Source organism: Euprymna scolopes, chromosome 31 (genome assembly GCF_053919585.1).
Source record: "Euprymna scolopes isolate OS-2025 chromosome 31, ASM5391958v1, whole genome shotgun sequence".
Lineage (NCBI taxonomy): Eukaryota > Metazoa > Mollusca > Cephalopoda > Sepiida > Sepiolidae > Euprymna > Euprymna scolopes.
The window spans coordinates 73,065,264-73,074,224 of record NC_136512.1 but is presented as its reverse complement, the minus strand read 5'-3'; positions in this window follow the sequence as shown (position 1 = coordinate 73,074,224).

Sequence of the window (8,961 nt, the reverse complement as noted above, 5' to 3'; positions counted from 1 at the left end):
GCTGGGTTTGCAGTTTTTGGAAGAGAGGTGTCGCTGTTCTTTCATACATAGTGTATCGTGTTATCAGGTGGTCATCTACCTTGTGTTGCCGAGACCCAACAACATCACTCACGATAACGTGTTTGTCAAAGTGACTATGTTGAAAATCGTGAGAAAGGAAGTTAATGTATTTAGTCGAATATAACGTCAAGCATACGATTGTAACAAGAGTGGACGCAAATATACACTGCTGATGATGCTTTCTCTTGTATTTTCCCCCTTTTTTTACCTCATTTTTTATTTACATCGTCCTTTTAATTTATTTTTCTCAAGCTGCTTTCGATTCTACCACAAGGGGTGTTCAATACGCATGGTTCTCCAGATCGGCCCATAAACATTTGATAGCTGTTTGCCCAATCCTGCTCCACGGGACCAATTAGTGTAACAAGGCCGTTTCCAGTTCATAAATGCAGTGGCTAACCCTAAGTCCACGTGGCCTCACTTTTATCTTCGTGTAGTCATAGATCCTTCAAAATGTAACCAGACACTTACTTATCACTGGAACTACTGCTCTGATGCTAAGAGCTCACAAAATTCGCATGATCCTAAGTCCCTGTGGCGGTACATTTAGCATGCCGACTGGCCGTTTATCGTCAGATGCCGTAGTTTAGTTTTCTTCTCATAGGTACTTTGGTGAATGGCTGGCTGTGGTGTGAGCACTATAAATAATAAGCTTTTCGAATCAAGGTAATTCAATAATAACTCAGAGATTATTTTCTTATAAACGAGAATAATTATTCATAAGATATTTCAGAGTACACTTTGTGCAAAGAAAGGTTATCCTTCAGTTCTTAACGGTTTCAAGATGCAGGATGTTTTTAACTTAGGTTCGTTCAGACAGCATCTCAGTCAGAGGAGCTAAAGCGTTTCAACGTATTTTGGGGAGGTTATCTAGCCTTGAGGTATGTACTCCGCAACGGCCAGCAAACAAATCCTTTCTTCATTTGCCAAACACAATGTTTTTTTTTTATGGAACCCTAATTTCGACCACCATCTCTTTGAGATTAATATTTCCTCCTCTATCGTTTGGATATTATCATTTCCTTTCTATTGTCTTTCTCTTCTCCTTTCTTCTGAATCTCTTTTATTTATTTCTCCTTCTTAAACCCATTTTCTCTTTAATTCTCTGGTTCCTTCTTTCTTTCTCTGTCTCTCTCAAACTATATTTTTCCTTCCCCTCTCTCCTCCTTTGCTTCAAAGAAACTGTATTATCAACTATGCGGAAGGCCTTTTCATCTTTCAAGTTAATTCTTATCACCTAGAATTTAGGTTGTCACTTAACATAAAGCACGAAGTCTACTCCCGATATCTTCATAGACGTCAAGCCAGATTCCAATGTTGACTTTACTTTGTTGAGATTTTTTTTGTTTACCATATCAACAACGAAGATATTCATTCTTTTCAATTTGGTCTATGTTAAACCTCATGTCAAACACGCCACCTAACATTTAGCCGGTAAGCATAGTAGTAAAACAACGGAGCTTAGCACAACCATGAGTTTTTCTCTACATAAGAACCACCCAGAGTTACGTATTTCTCCCATCATTTTATGCAGCACTGGAGATAATATTGGGATCGTCGCATTATAATCAGTTTGGACCAATTTATTCTGATCCCCCTTTTAAAATTTTATTTCTTCCGGAAGTCATCTTTTTTCTTTTTAGATCCATATCCTGTATTTAAGAATTAAATAAGAATGCCCTGTATTTAAGAATTCAGGTGATCGCTCATCCCCCTCTCAGTACAGGCCAATAAGTCTCCTGTCCGTCATGAGTAAGTTGCTAGAATCTGTGTTAAATACAGAAGTAATCAAACATCTCAACAAAAATAACCTTCTTAGTGACACTCAATATGGTTTCCGTTCTGCTAGATCTACAGCAGATGTCCTTACAGTTATATCGCATAGGATTAGCAAATCTCTCGACGGTGGCAATCTTTCTAGGGCAATTGCTCTTGACATATCTAAAGCCTTTGATAGGGTATGGCATAAAGGTTTACTTCATAAGATCGCTAGCTATGGTATAGCTGGAAAAGTCTTCTCAATTATTAAATCATTTCTTTCTGATAGGTTCATAAGAGTAGTAGTTGAGGGGCAAAAATCAGAAGCTCACAGTATTAATGCCGGTGTCCCTCAGGGATCCATCCTGGGCCCAACTCTTTTCCTGATCTACATTAATGATCTTCCTAATCATATCCTTACATCATTTGTAGACATTTATGCTGACGACACTACCATTATGGTACCACATCTAAGACAGTAAACGACCAAGTTCTCTCCAATTCTCTCTCCTCTGATCTTGAGCACGTAGTACAATGGGGAAAGGAGTGGCTGGTTACTTTTAATGCATCTAAAACCAAGCTTCTCTCTTTACATCATCAACATTCTAATTCACATTTGTCTTCAATTGAAATGAATGGCTCTCGTCTTCAGGAGGCCTCAAGTTTTGACAAGCTTCTGGGCTTGACCATTACTCATGATCTTAAATGGAACACGTATATCAAATCTGTTGCCAAGGCCGCTGGAAAAATGGTGGGATCTTTCTATCGATCCAGTAGATATCTCACTGATGATGCTATTCTCTATCTATATAAGAGCCAGGTACGTCCAAGGATGGAATACTGTTGCCACATCTGGGCAGGAGCTGCTAGAAAGGACTTGTCCTGCCTTGATAGAGTTCAAAATAGACTTCGTAGCCTCGTAGGAGATGTCCTTTTCTCCTCCTTGCAACCTCTATCTCACAGAAGAGATGTTGCGAGTTTGTCTCTGATGTATCGTTATTTTCATGGAAAGTGTTCAACTGAGCTTCAATCTATGGTGCCCCCTCGCCAAACTTTCACAAGAAACACTCGTCTAGCTGTAAACACTATCAATAATTTTCCCCACTCTTTATCTGTGCCTAAACCTAAACGTAGATTCCATGAACAAAGCTTCTTTCTTAGAACTGCACGCCTGTGGAATTGTCTTCCCTTTTCCTGCTTTCCGGCTGACTACAATATGGTTGTGTTCAAGTCTAAAGTAAATAAGTTCTTGATGAGCCGTTCCATATAAGTTATTAAATTTACCAAATTTTCATTACTAACGATTACTATATTGACCAATTTCTACTGTACACTCTTTAACCCTTATCCTTGAGTGGCCTCTGGGCCTTGATAATATGGTGATGCCTTTGTAAAAAAAAAAAAAAAAAAAATATCCAAAGTTTAAGATGATGGCTTTTACGCCTATAAGATCGTTCTTGTTATATCAGAGGTGTTTGCGCTTCGAACAAATCATAAATTACCGTCATAAGCGCTTTGCAACAATGATATATATATGATTTGATATATAAGTGATTATATAAAAAATAAGTAAATGGTGGACCCTAGTCAATGACGACCCAAAGGTTCCATCTTCGTTAGCTACTACACCGAGGTGCAAAGGAGGGCGCTATTTTTCCCCTCGGATTACACCACTTATTCTTGATCCCATCTTATAATACTGGTTGTTTAGCAAAGTTTAAAGTTCAATTTTTGAGCCTCTTGTATGATTCACCTAAGGATTGAACCTGGTTAACTATAAGCAAACATCGTCAGATGCTGTGGTTTGAGTTCTTTTCGTAGGTACTTTGGTAAATGGCTGGCTGTGATGTCGGCTCTATAAATAACAGAGTCTTCAAATCAAATTCCCTAATAGCTCAGAGATTATTTTCTTATAAACGAGAATAATTATTCATGATATTTCTGAGCACACTCTGTGCAAAGAAAGTTTATCTTTCAGTTCTTAACTGTTTCAAGATGCAGGATATTTTCAACTTTACAGCTTCTCAGGAAGAGGAGGAAGATTCACCTAAGGATTGAATCTGGTTAACAATAACTATCTGCAAACACTTTTACGATTATGCCAAATAGACCTGTTTATAATCTGGTTATATGATGGCAACCTTCTGTCTAATAAGACAATGACATTCTACATCTAGTCTGGTGCACTGCAGCATCTGTTGTAGCTATGCAGTTCAAAGCTGGAGTTAGATCTCTAGATGATGATATGAACGGGTGATAAGGAGACCTGGGTTTGCCCAGCTACCAGCCCCCCTCTCGGCTTTGCAGGCACAGTCCAACGGAAAGGCAAGCCAATAGGGTAATCTGGTTATAGTGTCTTTTAATAATTCATGTTATTTTTAATTCATGCAAGTTCATCGTAAAGTTAATATGTGGTATCATACGCTGAAGTTAATTAAATAATATGCCAGTGCCAGGCACATGCAACGACGCAGGAACAAACGAACAAAGAAACAAAAATCCAATTCGGCATTTTTTTAAAAAGTGCAAATGAAATGTATTCGTGGTTCTTCCAAAAGAACGCATTTCATTATTTTTCCAAAGTCTTTTCGCCAACACATATGCTTTCTTAAAAGTCTCTGTGATCGCTATCCTACGCCGGCGCCAGCCAGCGGTTTCTCACCCTTGACTTTCACACGTCCATCTTGCCCGGTGCCACTTTGCTTCTCTTGTCGACCACGAGGCGTATTTTTCTCTCCTTTTCTTGTGACACAAGCTCGTGCACACTTACTAATTTGCATACGTGCTTTAACGGCTGCTGCTCCGGCTAATATTTTTGCATCCTACATCTGCTATGCTACAACTGCTGCCGATTTTCTCACATGTGCTTATACGTACTCTGTAATACACGCATGCACATCTAATTTATGAGCAAAGAAGAGGAAGCTTGTTCTTGATAATTACTGATCATAATAAAAAATACTGAAAAGAATAATAAGATATTTGAACTTAAGTTTTGTGAGTGAATAAGGAGGGATTTAATTAATTATATTTAATATAACTGGCAATAAAAAAGAAAAGAAAATTTTTATTATTATATTCAATAAAAGAGAGGTTTAATCTTACTAACTGATAATATGTATAATAAAAGTCAACCTACATGGATCTGGCACGCGATATTGAAATAAAATGGCTAAATAGATAGATACATAGATACAGAGGAGAGGGAGGGAGGGAGGGAGAGAGAGAAAGAGAGAGAGAGAGAGAGAGAGAGAGAGAGAGAGAGAGAGAGAGAGAGAGAGAGAGAGAGAGAGAAAGATTGGGGTAAGAATAGCAGTAAGTTTGTCGGTATATAGTCCTTGAAAATACTTCTAAAAGAAGCACAGGTAGGTGGTATATTGGTACAGGTATATTGCAGAGAGGAGACAGAGGCTGGAGCTTGGTAGACAGTGAGGAAGGTATTAATTAAAATATTTTTTGTGCCTTTTTCAAGATATATGCATGTGTGTAGAAGGAAATATTAGATATGATAGATAGATAAGTAGAGAGAAAGAAAGAGATAGATAGGGATATATATATATATATATATATATATATATATATATATATATATATATATATATATAGAGAGAGAGAGAGAGAGAGAGAGAGATGTGTGGGGAGAGACTAGTGGTTGGTGCACCAATCCAGATATAGCAACAATATTCCATGCATGGACGAATGGTGGAATTTTATAATTCTGTCTACGAATATTTTATATCGTGAATAATTTCTAAGTATTTTGAATGAAAATGGTTCTAGATTTTAATTCCCCCCTCCCCTTCATCTAAGACCAAGCAAAACAAACAAGCTATTACAACCCCCTTAACATTTGTAAACATCTTGAAGGCGTCTACAATAATATAAAAAAAAGAAGCTAAACAAAACCACATTAAGGCTGAGAAAAAAAAATATGACGATCATTAAACAAAATGGCTACCGTATTCGCACGCTAATTGAGATTCGTTGACGTCTTGCAACCAATTTATACTTCCGCTTGGCGCCTATTTTCGTGGTCAATTGTGTCAACGTCCGGGTACTGTTGAATCGAATCTGAGGACAACATGTCAACGATGACACGCTCTTTTTCTCTCCTCCCCCTCTATACACAAAAACCGCCCCCGAACAAAACAGATAATTCATTTATTTTTTAATTTTCCATGACAAATATCACCGGAAGTAGAATAATAATAAAAAAAGGATGGAGAAGCCTTATTTTCCATGTCATTCAGTGATAATGAAACAGGGTATTGAATATTGGGGGATGAATAAGAGTGTCGTAGTTTGTCTCTAGGGGATCGTATAATCGATTGCATGCAGGCAAAATGCAAGAGAGAGAGAGAGAGAGAGAGAGAGAGAGAGAGAGAGAGAGAGAGAGAGAGAGAGAGAGAGATGGAATAATTAAATGGTAGGAGTGTTGGGAAGGAATTAATCATTCATAAAAAATAAAAACAAAATAAACAAATAATGCAGAAAAGAAATGTTAGTTTTAAATATAACGAGCTGAGCTACCCGGCGTTGTTCGGGGTCTCGGAAAAGAAAAGAAAACAGGAAAAAGAAAAGTGTCCATCTTCAAGCTACTGCATTTTAAAGTTGGGGAGAAGTTTTGATAATAGTTCCATGCTTACGCAATCACTAGTGTAGGATGACGTACATCAAGTCAGTTGCTAAAGTCGCTGGAAAAATGGCAGGATCCTTCTACCGCTCTAGAAGATATCTTACTGCTGATGCAATTATCTATCTATATAAAAGCCAAGTACGTCCGAGGATGGAGTACTGCTGCCACATCTGGGCAGGAGCTGCTAAAAACAGCGTATCCTGCCTTGACAGAGTACAAAATAGGCTTCGTGGCTTAGTGGGAGGTGCCCTTTTCTCTTCCCTGCAACCTCTCTCCCACAGGAGAGACGTTGCGAGCTTGTCTTTGTTTTATCGTTACTTCCATGGCAAGTGCTCGTCTGAGCTCCAATCTCTGCCCCCCTCGCCAATCTTTCACAAAACAGCCGTCTACCTGAAACCACTGCCGAAAATTTTCCCCACTCTTTATCTGTGCCAAAACCAAAACGTAGATTCCATAAACAAAGCTTCTTTCTTAGAAGTGCACGCCTGTGGAACTCTGTTCCGTTTGCCTGTTTCCCATCTGAGTACAACCTGGATGTCGTCAAGTCCAACATGAGAAAATTCCTGATGAACCGCCTCCTTAAGTAAGACAGTTTATCAAATGTCTAATACTAACGTACTGTACACACAATAAGCCTTATCCCCGAGTGGCTTCTGGGCCTTGATAAGTGGCGACCACCTTGTAAAAAAACAAACAAACAAAAAAAAGAGTTGAACCCAGCCACGAAGCCACTTTTGACTGCGAGTCACCAAACAACTTCCACGAGAATCGTGTTAGTTTTATATATCACGAGCTGGGCTATCCGGCGTTGTTTGGGGTCTCGGAAGAGAAAATTGTAATAAAAAAAGATATCTACTTTCAAGCTAATATGACAGTGTCGTTGATGATGATGATGATGATGATGATGATGGAATCATTACACTCCCACCTCCAAATTTTACAATGGAAATGGTATTAGATGGTTTAAATTATGTGCCCTTTTTCCTCCATACACGGACGCGCATGTTTTCTTCCGAAAAGCTCAATTCATCTGACCAAATAACTTTGTTCCACGAGTCGCCCGATTCACATTAATATTTCTAAACACATTTCAAACGATCTTTCACATGTCTAGGACTCAATCATGGAGTCTTACTCGGTGATGTAGAATACACGCATGTACGATTCAATGATCTCTTAATTGTGTCCTTGCTTACCTTCTGAATTTCTCGACCAGTTAGAAACGGTTCTTTTTTCACATTACGAGCAATGCGACGAGCAGTAAGATTTAATTTACGTGGTCGACCACTTTTTAGAAGATTTACCCGTTGTTTCCCACTTTCTCACGACAGCCCTAACTGTACTCACCACCAAATTTAGGTCTGAAGCTATTTTCCTGTATCCCTTTCCATCTTTATACCTTGCTATGATTTCCTGGCGCATATTATTAGTCAATTCCTTTGTTTTAACCATGTTAAAACAGTAATGAAAGAGGCAACCTGCGCAGTGGCTGAAAGCTGTTATCAACTGACCTGTAAGGAGCTAGAACCCTGGGCTGCCTTCTGATTGGTTGAAATATTGTAGCAAGATGAAATGGCTGCTTAAGAATAACATTTGACAGTGTGTTAAATACTTTTGCATATGAGTAATTTGATTTTTTGTTAATAAATATTTGTATATCTTCATTTCTGTTTCATTTTTAAACTAGCACTTCCGGTCGGCTTTGCTCGGGCCCTATGTACTCTTAATAAGGTTATGTGCACACACACACACACACACACACACACACACACACACACACACACACACACACACACACATATATATATATGTATACATACATATATATATGAGCAAACAGTTAATAAAATATGTTAAAAAACACTTTGAAATGAGTTAAAAGCATATTTAATCTGAAAAGGAAACACTAGATAAGTGGATAGTCCTTAATCCGCAGAGTTTCGAAGAAATACTTTCCTTCAAATCAAAGGGTAGGAATTAGCAAAATGCGGGATCGGATTTTGCATGCAAAAGTATTTGATGAAACAACAAATAAGTCAAAGATCTTACTTGAAAACAAAATAAGTTAAGCAGAGAGAATATGGTGAAGAAAAAGGTGATTGCACATGAATGGATAGTCTGGTGGAAGATAAAAAATCCAGTGACGATAAAGTTCAAATGTAAAACTTCAAGAAAGTTAAAAGAATTTCCATTTGTACAAGTAAAATCCAAGGAAATCCCGTAATTGGAAGAAGATTGTCCATAATAACCCAAAGGCAGAAATCCATGGAATAATTCACAAAAATGTGTACAAGGAAAAAAGAAAAGATTCCAATAATATTAATAAAAAAAAAAGATATGCTTTTCACTCTACTTCCGAGACATAAAAAATTTATATATATATATATATATATATATATATATATATATATATATATATATATATATATATATATATATATATATATATTAAAAAGTGTGAATATGTAAAGTAATGCATTTCTGTATAATAGTCTTCCTTAACTACC